Source organism: Hordeum vulgare, chromosome 3H, assembly GCF_904849725.1.
Source record: "Hordeum vulgare subsp. vulgare chromosome 3H, MorexV3_pseudomolecules_assembly, whole genome shotgun sequence".
Lineage (NCBI taxonomy): Eukaryota > Viridiplantae > Streptophyta > Magnoliopsida > Poales > Poaceae > Hordeum > Hordeum vulgare.
The window spans coordinates 618,754,536-618,767,524 of NC_058520.1; the positions used below are offsets into that span (position 1 = coordinate 618,754,536).

The following is a 12,989-nucleotide window of genomic DNA, read 5'->3' on the forward strand; positions in this document are numbered from 1 at the left end:
CGTACTCTGGCTGCCCTGAAGAAACCACCAAAGTCTCCAACGAAAGGCAACTATGAGCGCATTATTACAAAATCATTTATCGAAGCGCAACGGTCGGGAAGTACTGTCAGTGATCAAAGGTTAGCAGAACGACGAGCTGGGAAAAAAGTTGCCCAGCTCGGCGAACAAGCGAACCAATCGTTCCCCCCACTCAAGGTGTCTAGCGATATCGTCGCTAATCATCGGGGGATCTTGTTGCCCGGTACCAATCCTGCAGATTACCTGTCCGATGATGCACATTTTGATTTATTGGAGGTGGACGAACACAAATACGTGTACGGGAAGCCTCTCGTCAAAGATGAAAGATCTCTAACAACGATGATGCGAAGATCCCATGATTGGTACATGAAAACTTGCAAAGAGTCTGGGGGAGTAATATTTTGATGCGGGGAGTTAGAAAGGAACATGACCTCGTTGGACTTGAACTGCTGATGGTTCCATTTGAGGAGTTCTTCCCGTTTTTCAATCTAAAGGCCCTCGATAAATTAATGATCACTTGCTACTGCCTTTAAGTAGTACTACTTCTGTCATTAAGTCTCTATATATATGTCAACTCTTTCATTGCATGTATTTTTAATTATCCTCACTATATTATATGCAGATTGAAGATTGTCGAATTGAAGAAAAGACAAATCGGTGATATTGGGTTCATTAACTCAAATCTCGTAGATGCATTTATGATGAAATCTTAGGCCAAAGATACCGAGGCCAACCTGCTACAATCGTTTGTATTGAATCAAAACAAAGCTATAATATTATTCCATTACGAATTCCAGTGAGTGTTACTGTCTTGTGCATATTCGGTTTCCCTTATTAGTCAAGGTTATAGTAATGTAATTAATGAGTTATGCATGCGTGTGCAGCTTCCACTATATTCTCCTAGAGATTGAGATTGAGCACGGACTAGTAACCGTCTTAGACTCGAGACGAAAAGATCCCAACGAGTATGCGGACATGACTGAAATTCTAGAGAAGTAAGTTAAATCGATCATTATCGCACCATATCGGCAACTTTGTTCATTTCCCGATATCAAGTAATTGTTTTCTTTGTCTGACAGGGTTTGGAAAAAATTCACCGCAAAAACTCCGGTACTGCCGAAGAAGCTGCAATTTAGACACCCGAAAGTAAGTACTATAGTAGCATGTTCCACGCATCTCCTAGTGATTCAAGCGCTTGTTTCATCAGTACCATTTAGCATGCTTGCTAACTATCAGTTTGATTGACCTTTATTTCTTTTAAAGTGGTTGTGGCAGGAACCAGGGAATGATTACTGTGGATACTACATTTGCGAGTCCATCCGCCACGTGACCTGTGAGCGGGGCTACTCTCACAAACAATATGACGTGCGTAAATAATAATATTTACAATTTTATTTTATTACCATCATTTGTGTTCAGTTTCATTTATTCATATATATGTATTGACCCCCTTCTTCAAATTAGATATATCGGATGCGGAATGACCTCCTACCAGCAGATCGTATGCGAGGAATTCAAGAGGAATTGGCGGCATTCTTTCTTGACCACGTGATCGCTAAAGACGGAGAATACCATTTGAACCCTAACGAGTTGAATTTTAATTAGGAGATTATATTGTAAGAGATAATTATATTGTATATATGTAGCCAGTAGCGTCGGATAGATATACGAGAACTTGTTGTTCGACCAATCTCTCAGAGAAGGAGAGGTGGTCGATATCACTTCTCTTTGTATGCATATGTTCATGATGATCTTTTGTTTCCTTCATTTGCTTACTAGCTAGCGTGTCTAGTCCTCTCTATACGTATAGTATGCAGCGTCGACCAAGCACGGAGATAAGAGAGGACACTTCTCTCTATTCATTAGCTAGCTAACACAATATATGAAACACCTAAATTAACCCCCAAAACCCCCTAACCCCCCCCCCTTCAAAAAAAACCCATCACCTGAAATGCTGACGCGTGGATGCCTTTTGGACCCGGTTGGTGTCACCAACCGGGACTAAACGCCCCCCTGCCCGGGCTCGCCGCACCGGCCACGTGAAGGTCCATCTGTCTCGGTTTGTGTAAGAACCGGGACTAAAGGCCAAGGGCATTAGTAACGACCTTTTAGTCCCGGTTCCGAAACCGGGACAGAAGGCCCTTGCGAACCGGGACAAAAGGCCCTTTTTCTACTAGTGAAAAGGAGGAGTTTTGGAGCAACAACAGAATTTTTCTTGTCAGATGATGGCCAACTGTACTCTATACCATGTCCAATATGCGAGTACTCGAATGATAAGGTATTTAATAATACAAGTTTTATGACTTTGTATTTAATGACACACACTTAACAATATCTTCAAATTTATATTGGCGGTATATGGACAGATGTACTCCATTAAATGGATGTCATCCTATAGATAGACCATATTTTACAATTAAGGATAGCACGACGGCCAAATCTTTTTTGATCTCATTTGAGTGAGATGGGAGTCAATATTCTCTAGCTATTAGTCTCTCTTTCTCTATATAAATATATATATATACAATCGTGTTTGCTTCTGGACGCCCAAACCGAGTCAAGAGTAATTAAGAACTTTGTGTCTTCTCTTATGGAGGGGAAAGCTATTCTTCTTTGCCTTATGGTGCTTGTGCAGCTAGGAAATTCCTTTCATGATGGTAAGAAATTGATCTCTCTATCCCTATATATGTTTCCTTTCTTCTGTCAACCATTGTAGGATAATACTTTCACTTAAACATCATGAATATCTTGATAATTATCCCAATTTGGACTTCTTGTAAAGGTCTGTGATTTTTTCTACAGAGGAATGTAAGGAGATGGTTGCTGCTTACGGACGTGAGTGCGATGTGTCAACTTGCCAGGTGGCCTGCAAGGATTTGTTTGGACCTGAACTTAGAAAGTTTTGGTGTGCCAATGTTGTCCCATACTATTGGCATTGTTATTGCCTCGTCTGTTGGTAGCGTCGCAATAAACCATCATGTCAAACAATGGACAAGTGATGTGATCTAGTAATAAAATCTTATTGTGATCTGAGAATATATAATGATCGCCAAATTTATGTGTTCTATTCGATTTTGTCATGTGTGATATTTTATTTGGTGATTTTGTGATTGCATGGCCTCGTGATTTATAAGTTCTTAAACAACCATACATGACATGAATGAATCAACCTAACTATATCGGCACTCCGGTTTCTGATGGGCCCAAGACACAAGGAAGTAGTATATATATCTCTAGGTGGCGAATGTGAGATTAAACAACTTTAGCAATTTCTTCAGAAAAGATAGAATACCAAAGGAATAGTATGAAAACTAAAACTGAGATTACCGAATCAAGGAATAACTCAACAAGAAAATGTAGAACTTTGTAGCATGCGAGGCAAACTAGTAAGATACTGTTTTTTCAATAAAGGGTGTTTTTTTATTGACTCATAGTGTAGCATCGACGGATACAAACACAATGAGTACATACACGGCATCTGCATAACAAGGATGCACACAGCCAACACAACACACACAGATATACAAAAGGTCACGCCGACAAAAAGAAAACTCATCCTTGTTACAAAGCTATGTTTAGGTGGATGGAAAAGGAAAACCAAAAAACGAAGAAATGAGAACGGCAATTGACTATGTACAACAGACATCTCATACACTAATGTATGTACTACGTCTATGTATGTCTTCTTTTTCTTCGCCGGTGCAGGTTGCTAATACATATTATCCGTGTATATACTAGGTGTATGTATGTCCTCTTTCTCGCCTTGTAAGTAAGTCAAGATATAGCTAATAAAATATATTTTAAGACACATAAATTTCTAAAGTAACAAAACAATCTGGATGCCTTGCACCACAAAGATCTCATATAAACCAAGGATTATGTATGTGATATACATATGTGTATTAGTGAAAAAAAGTAATATAAACATACAAGCACATTAATAATAAAAGAATTTCTTTAAGATCATTTTTGTTACGAACAAGAACATAAAATATAAATAATTCAAAATAACTTATTTGCATTACTGATCAACATTTCTAGGACAACAGGCAGCAAGCGCAACGGTACCGGGAAGGCTTCCGACAGCATGGTGGAGGACGCAGGTGCAATCTAGAGGATTGGGGACGATGCCATTGGGTCATCTCCGTATGTACTGTGATCGATGCCACACGCATGTGCAACAAGCTTTGGGGCCAAATTGGCGTCGATCATGGGTAATTAATGGTGTGCTGCGGAAGAGTTAGGCACGGCCTCCTCACAGGGGCGGACCTACATTGAGGTGAGTGGGGGCCTAGGCCCCCGCTCAAAATTTGAAACTCTAGTAATATTTGCTTGTGCTTTTTGAAAAATACGCTAAAATTCTTTGAATTTTGAACAAATATCCCCCCACTCGAATACTTTGCCCCCGGTTAAAATACTTTCTAGGTCCGCCAGTCCTCAGCCGGATCGCAGCCTACGCTCCCCGTGGAACAGGTGGTGGGTGTTGGAGTAGGAAGGACAACCTCAGGAATGATACGGAGATCGTTGCTTGTAGCCCAATCTACATACGGTGTGTCCAGTAAGAACTTTACCGGTGCCAACTCGTCATGGTCAACAATAAGGAAGCAACCCTTGTCGTGGATGGCTTTGGCATCCAGAGCAACACGGGTTCAACCGCATTCCACCGAGACCCGAATTGGACGAAGGCACTCTAATGCGCACAACATGTCGCCATCATTGGACCGACGGAATAGGTAACTAAGCACACCAGTTGTAAGTTCCTGGTGGACGTTGTTGATATGTATGTGAAGAACTCCCTCTAGACACACGAGTTTGTAGCTTGGGATATTGTCAAACAGGTTGCAGGTAGTGGTGGAGAGAGATTTTGGGCTAGAATTTATGGCTCTGAATACCAAATGTTAAGTACCCAATACTAGATTCACTCTGTTAACAAGGAATTCAGAGATTACAACTCAATTAAAAGGGGCGCTCAACGGAAGGTGGAGAAGAAGGAGCAAGAGAAGAGACGGGAAAGAGGAGACAATCACACAACAACCAAGCCAAGGCTGAAGCCTTTTCGGTCCAAGCCAAGCCTTGCTGATTTATAGTGACTGATTCTTCTACATTCTGAAATGGGCCGAGCCGGATAAAGACGACCCATAGTAAGGTCATTCACATCTCATTTCATGGCTGAATAAACCTGACCCAGTACATCCTTTCTTTTCTTTTCCTTTTCTCTAGTATCCAACGGAGCCAAGACTATCTTCCATGCGAGACGTCCTCGGCTTCACGCTCCAAGATGCTCAAGGGCCTTTACGTGGAATTTGCGCGGGCCGGGAACCGTTAGCATTTTGCTTCTTCTATCGCCCTTTCGGTCATCTCTATTATCAGTCATTCGATAGTTTTCTCATTAGACCATTGACCAGTGACCTCACCGTTAACCAAGCCCATTGCCCGTTGACTTTTCATGTATTTTGAAAAAAAAATGACAAATTCCAAATAAAATTAGTTAGTTTGAAAACATTCATAAATTTGGAAAAAAAAAGTCCATGGTTTTCAAAACAATCGTAAACTAATTAATATTCAAGAATTTGTGGAAAAACCCATGAATTTCGAAAAATAAAGAAGTTCATCAATTTTAGAAAAAGTTCTTGAATTTGCAAAGATGTCCACCAATTTTTTTATAAAGCTTATGAATTTGGGAAAGACTTTATTATTTTTGTAAAGAAGTCACGAAATTTAAAAGTTCCTAATTTGGAAAAAGTTTGTGCAAATGAAACAAAGTTCATGAATTTAAAATACAATAAAATTTTAGAAGAAGTTCGTAAAAATTGGAATATTATCACTTTGCAAAGAATTTTTTATAAATTTGAGAAAACTCACCAACTTAAAAGCATATGAAAAATGAAGGAGAAACAAAAATAGAAAAAGGTAAAAAGAGAGAGAAAATACTATTAAACCCAAGAATAACTGGCCAACACGAAACAGATAATCCCCCAAAACCCGTTAAATTGCGTTATATTGATCAGCCCATTAGTTCTTAGGGATGTGCGCCCATTGCCAAATGGCCTTTATATGGCCCCTAGGCGCCATTTTTGGTTCGGCCTTCCATGCAACCTTTATTTCACTCCATCGCACCACCTAGCCCTGCCACATTCTTTCATCTGGACAACTCCAATAAGGTATTGGTCAACTCAATGCTCTCAAAAAATACTTGACGAGCTCAGCGGATAGTTATCCTTTTGAGCTAGAGTTCAACGTAGGCCCTGTTCGGATCCATGGGTTAGAGTTAATTAGTTTAAGCTAGTTTGGATTCAACTAGCCCTAAAGTATCTAAACATAAGGGTTAGATTGGAGCTAGTTGCATCTAGCCCATTCAAAAAAACTATCCCACCCAAGAGGTGCTAATTGGAGCTAGTTCTCATGGGGTTCATTAAAAAATATTTTTCTCTCTCTCTCACCAGCCAAGAGATGCTAATTGGAGCTAGTTCTCATGGGGCCCATTAAAAAAATCACTTTTCTCTTTCCATAAAGTGCATCTATTGTCAATCTAACCCTTCCATCCAAACACCTATTTGGCTAGAGTTAGTTTAGGGTCAATCATGAGCTAGAAACTAACTCTAACCACTAGCTAAGCTAGAGTATCCAAACAGGGCCGTAGTTCTTAGTGAGCACGTGGCTACAGACATCGGCATGCATGTTGAAAGGAGAGCTTCGCTTAAGGAAAAAAGTCTATTTTAAACCCTGTATTCATAGAGGTTCGACGAATCAAACCCTCAAGTCCAAATCCCAACCGTTTGTACCCTGAACTATACAATCCCGATCTAAATTAAACCCTGAGACAGGGATTTGGCTGACCGATGGGCCAGGGAGGAAACGCGTTGGGTCGGCCCATTTGTTTTTTTGTCTGTTGGTCTGCTTAAAAATGCATGCAAGATGATTCAATTCGGTGGAATTTTCATTTGAAAATTCGTGAACTCCACAGCCTCGAGCTCCTGAACTCCATAGCCAACAGCCAACAACTAGCTTCTCCTAGAAAAAACCGTAGTCAACCGATTGTTCGAGAAATTTTTCTTCCAGGCTGAAAGCCGATTTAGCTGTATTTGGCCCACTACACTATAGTGGTTGTGAGGATCAAACAATTGACTTCCTTTGCCCCAAGCATGACATCAGATCTCTTCTTCCATCACCCCAAGCATCCACAAGCACCAATGACAAGAGCGACACTAGCTTGCCCCACTTCACTCACAATGAGACGCACCATGCTGAAACCATCACATGCAGCTGTTAGTTTGGGGTGTCGTCTCGATGTGACCGAGCTTGAAGTCGGGGTCCTTGTTTGCCGGGATGTGGCCCAGCTTCGAGAGCAGCGTGCTGCCTCTCTCATCGCCACTTCTCCTTCTTCCTCACAATCTCTATCATCTCTCTCAAGCTAGGAAGGCTCTTCTTCTAAGTGAGGAACGACCGTCGAGTGGGAGCACCGGGCACTGTCATTCCTTGGGACATCGTGCGGAGGCAATGACTCCAAGAAGAAGCATGTGTGTTTTTCAGATGTGTCCATCCAATCTTTTGGGTCATTTCAACTCCTCCCTTCACCCTCCATCCCTTTTGTAGCACTAATCTTGACATGTGTATCAGCATGTTTGTTTTTTGTTATGCATGTAGATTAGGTGTCCATGTAGCCAATTGTACTCCTTCAAGGAGTACAAAGCCGGCGAGTTTCTAAGGAGGCGCGCGAGGAGAGATGTGATGCGGCGAGAATGGCGAGATGTTGATCGTGCTACACGATATAGTACCTTCGTGAGAAGGACAAGACGCGAGGAAGACTGAAGCATGACAGACTGCAAAACGAGTCAGGTGAACTGGCTAGTCGTTCGGTTTGTTAGTTGTGCATGCATGAGTTTGTTATGTCCTAGCCGAGAGAATTGTGGGGTAAGTAGTTCGTGTATGCATGTATAGTTGGATTGGTCACCGGTCGTAGCCAAGCCATATGCATAATGGAGATACTCTCGGACATGGTTAGTGGGTTAGTGGCTGAGAATTAATGTCGGCTAGTTAGGGTGTGCGTGATGCTTACCTTCTGTGTACATATATGTTACTTTGAGTCAATGAGAAAAACAAGGCCGTGCGGGCTGACCGAAACTATGTAGCTAATATGTTCTATAAGGAGAAGAGCCTTCAAGCAAAGCTCTATGCTCCTTCTTGCTATACGTGTGTGTCTGTGTGCGTGTGCGTGTGCGTGTGTGCGTGTGCGTGCGTGCGTGCGTGTGTGTTTTCTTATCTTCGAGAGAAAAGAGTGAAGCTTGCGAGAGATGATAGAGATTGTGAGGAAGAAGAAGAAGCAACACTGAGAGACGCATCGCCAACAATTAACATCAAAGCCTTCTCGATCTGAGGCGGTGGCGGCACCGTAGTGGAGTCCACATAACGTGGAGGACAACAACGTGAGGTGGTGGCATCGGCGGTGTGATGTTGTCGGTGGCCGTTCGTAGTGCGATGCCAAGAGATGGCAGATGTGAGTGGCACGACAGCATTGTGACCGGCACGGCGGTGGCGTCATCCAAAACGATATGGTGCACGGTGGTAATCGGTGTTGTGATGGTGTTCTCCAAGGCACGTGTGTGCGCGTGATCCGCATCAGAGATTGCGATATATCAAGATCAGAACACCTAAATAATTCCAATGTTGGATATTACATGGATATCATAAGAAGGTTTCATTACTAGACCTACAGTATCCATTGTTGTTGTACATGACGTCATAGTGCAACTCTAGGTGACACAGACTATGCAGTAACAATGCATATAGTATGGGATATCGACCCTACAGAAAGAATTCAAGATATCTTTTCCCCATTTTTGCTGGCAGGACAACCGACATTGTGACTCCGTGCATACATGAGCTCCAAATGCAACTCCACTAAAACATTGCTCTGTGTAGAGAAGAACACACATAATTAAAATAAGTCCATATGGAAAAACTTCCAGAGATATTTGTGTAGTTCATCTGAAAATATTATTCTAGTCTGGTTGATACCTGAAAGGAAATATATATAGGGAAAGGGAGAGCAATTTCTTACCAACATGAATAGAATTTCCGAGCTGCACAATCACCAGGAGGCAAAGAAGAATAGTTCTCCCTTCCATTACACTAGACAGAATGATCTTCTCCTCTCAGTTTTGGTGTACAAAAGCGTACCCAATTATATCTTTATATATAGACTTGTAGCTCGAGACCATTTACTCCATATCTCACTCAATATTTTCTCCCTCCATAAGATATATACACAAAGTTGTTCTTATCGTTTCTTTCTTGTGCATCCAGAAGAATACTTGATTTTATGTCTATATATTGACTTGTGTGTAGACAACATTTACTCCCGGGTCACCGAAATGAGGTCAAAAAGATCTGACCATATCCCTGCATTTACACCCGATTCACTCAAATAAGATCGAGAAGATTTGAACTTATCACCGCCCTTATTTTTTACATACGAATTGGTTCTATATTTAAGATGGTATCCGTTTAATGTTATGTACTTAATATGTTTATATATATACTGATCTAAATTTGGGAAATACACTAGACTGTGCACGGTTGGATCTGATCCGATCACATTGAAACCAAGTTAATAGCTTAAAACTATAACTTTTCGGGCAAAAGTTCCATAGAACTACAACAAAGTAGTTTTTTCATTTCAAATGCGGGTAGTGGGTGGGTGGAGTGGATCTCGGGTTGTGCTGCGTTTGTTCGTTGCAAGCAGCTGAAGCAGTTTTTTTTAGAATGGAAGGATAGACCCCCGGTCTCTGCATCTAGACGATGCATATAACCATTTTATTAATTATTCACGGAGATCATACAAAGTAGTACATCAGTCGGCCTGAAGCTATACACTATACACATATTCACAGAGACCATTTTGGACTTGTAAGGTTTATGAAATTTAGTCATCTCTTTGAACCCAGGCTGTCATCAATAATGATACACATATACACATATATTTCTTTCATTTATGCCAATGCGTCGACGACTACTGCTACCCCAACTACGTGGAGGCTGATGAGTAGTTAGTAGGCTCCCAGGCAGGAGGCCGTGCCTTTTAGATCCATGTTGTTTTGTGCTAGCCTTCTTAATGCAAACTTGTTTGCCTATGTCTGTACTCAGATATTGTTGGTTCCGCTGACTCGTTTATAGTCGAGCTTATATATTCGAGCCTCCGAGGCCCCTGGATCGTAATATAAAGCTTCTAATATTTTATTTGTATCTAGAGTTGTGTTATGATGTCTTCCTGTGAATCCCTGATCATGATCGTACGCATTTGCGTGTATAATTAGGATACAATGTGGGGGCGTCACAGTGAACTGCGAGTTGTTCGGTTTGTTAGGTGTGCATGCGTGAGTTTGTTATGTCCTAGCCGAGAGAATAGTTGAGTAAGTAGTTCGTGCATGCATGTATAATGGAGATACTTTCGGACGTGGTTACTCCATGAAGTGCGTTAGGGCATGGGTTAGTGGGTTAGTGGCTGAGAATGTCGGCTAGCTAGGGTGTGCGTCAGGCTCGCCTCCTGTGTACATATATGTTACTTTGAGTCAATCAGAAAAACAAGGCCGTGCGGGCTGATCGAAACTATGTATCCAGTATGTTCACAAAGGAGAAGAGCCTTCAACCAAAGCTCTGTGCTCCTTGGTATATTGTGTGTGTATGTGTGTTCTTATCTTCGAGAGAAAAGAGTGAACCTTGCGAGAGATGCTAGAGATTATGAGGAAGAAGAAGAAGCAACACTGAGAAAGGCATCGCCAATAATTAGCATCAGAGCCTTCTCGATCCCAGGCGGTGGCGGCACTGCAGTGGAGTCCATGTGACGTAGCGGACGACAACGTGAGCTGGTGGCCATCGGTGGCGTGATTTCGTCAATGGCCGTTCGTAGCGTGATACCATTAGATGGAGACGGTGTGCTTTTTGGCCTCACGGAGACGTCGTTCACGTCAAGGGATGGACACTGTGTGTGGCACGACAGCATTGTGACCGGCGCGGTGGTGGCGTCATCCAGAACGATATAGTGCACGGTGGTAATCGGTGTTATGATGGTGTTGTCCACGGCAAGTGTTTGCGGGTGATCCTCATCAGAGATTGTGATATATCAAGAACACCTAAATAATTCCATTGTTGGATATTACATGCATACCATAAGAAGGTTTCATTACTTGACCTACATTATCCATTGTTGGACATGACTTCATAGTGCAACTCTAGGTGATACAGACTATGCAGTAACAATGGAGATAGTTTGGGATATCGACCCTACAGAAAGAATTCAGGATATCTTTTCCCCATTTTTGCTCGCAGGACAACCGACATTGTGATTCCCTACATACATGAGCTCCAAATGCAACTCCACTAAAACATTGCTCTGTAGAGAAGAACACACATAATTAAAATAAGTCCATATTGAAAAAATTCCAAAGATATTTGTGTAGTTCATCTGACAATATTATTCTACTCTGGTTGATGCCTGAAAGGAAATATATATAGGGAAAGGGAGAGCAATTTCTTACCAACATGAATGGAATTTCCGAGCTGCACAATCACCATGAGGCAAAGAAGAATAGCTTTGCCTTCCATTAGACTAGACACTATGATCTTCTTCTCCTCTCAGTTTTGGTGTACAAAAGCGTACCCAATTATATCTTTATATATAGACTTGTAGCTCGAGACCATTTACTCCATATCTCACTCAATATTTTCTCCCTCCATAAGATATATACACAAAGTTGTTCTTATCGTTTTTTTTCTTGTGCATCCAGAAGAATACTTGATTTTATGTCTATATATTAACTTCTGGGTAGACAAGATTTACTCCTGGCTCACCGAAAGGAGATAAAAAAGATCTGACCATATCCCTACATTTACTCCCGGTTCACACAAATAAGATCGATAAGATTTAACCTTATCACGGCCCTTAATTTGTAGTACATACGAATTGGTTCTATATTTAAGATAGTATCCATTTAATGTTATGTACTAAATATGTTTATATATGTACTGATATAAATTTTGGAGATACACTAGACTGTACACGATTGAATGTGATCCCATCACACTGAAATCGAGTTAATAGCTTAAAACTATAACTTTTCGGGTAAAAGTTCCATAGAACTACCTTTTTCACATAAAACTACAGCAAAGTTGATTTTCCATTTGAAAGGCGGGTAGGTGGGCAGTAATACCGCCAAGCCCATGAAGTGGTAGTACTCCCCCAAATCTCCGGTGCCCGTCGACACGTCCGTTGATCCTGAGCACTGGCCCCCTTCCCCGGAACGACGATATGCTGTGATTTCGGCCCAGTGACACTACTGCAGGAGTGCTTAGCAGTGGCAAGCATAAAAAGAACAGCAATGGGGGATCAGGCGCAACTAGTTGTGCCTGTCATTGACCTTCCACCACTGCTATAACTGCATCAATGGAGGGTGCCCGCCCGCCACTGGTAAAAACTTTGAAGTCGAGGGCTGTGCGGGATTGCCCGCCACTCTCTTGTGCAATCTGAAGTGAAGGGTGGTTGGTACAGCCTGCCATTTCTCCATTCACTAGGGTTAAAAGAATATTCAGAAGTAGTCATTATTAACACGCATTAACATAAATGAATGAAAAACACACATGTGTGTGTGTATATATATATACACATGACATCATGAGTTTAAACAGATGACTAAATTTCATAAACCTTACATGTCCAAAACGAGCTGCTTGATCGAGAGCAATAGTCATAAAACTAAAGATTAAACTAGAGGAGTTTAATCTTACAACAATACTATTAATGAGTAGAATCTGATGGTGGGGGCGGCATTCTCGGCGGAAGTATTCCGACAACACATCCCCATCGGGCTCTCTAAGTCTGGCAAGAAGATGTCACTTGTTGCAGCGCCCATTCAAGTACCAAGTTGGGACTACTCTGAGGCGGCATCCGAGTGCTCTTTGCAGGATTGTCCTCCGAG

At 41.7% G+C, this 12,989-nt stretch overlaps 3 long non-coding RNA genes across 3 annotated transcripts; 1 reads left to right on the plus strand and 2 right to left on the minus strand.

Moving 5' to 3' along the window:
- Positions 1 to 2,466: 2,466 nt before the first annotated feature.
- LOC123441211 lies at positions 2,467 to 3,112 on the plus strand. The gene is made up of 2 exons (XR_006630433.1): positions 2,467 to 2,675; positions 2,821 to 3,112. It is a non-coding gene; the product is annotated as an uncharacterized LOC123441211 (long non-coding RNA).
- A 5,562-nt stretch (positions 3,113 to 8,674) lies between these two features.
- On the minus strand, positions 8,675 to 9,298 carry LOC123441213. The gene is made up of 2 exons (XR_006630434.1): positions 9,077 to 9,298; positions 8,675 to 8,929 (listed from the first exon to the last, which is right to left on the minus strand). It is a non-coding gene; the product is annotated as an uncharacterized LOC123441213 (long non-coding RNA).
- Positions 9,299 to 11,135: 1,837 nt separating this feature from the next.
- Positions 11,136 to 11,778, minus strand: LOC123441214. The gene is made up of 2 exons (XR_006630435.1): positions 11,553 to 11,778; positions 11,136 to 11,407 (listed from the first exon to the last, which is right to left on the minus strand). It is a non-coding gene; the product is annotated as an uncharacterized LOC123441214 (long non-coding RNA).
- Positions 11,779 to 12,989: the final 1,211 nt, after the last annotated feature.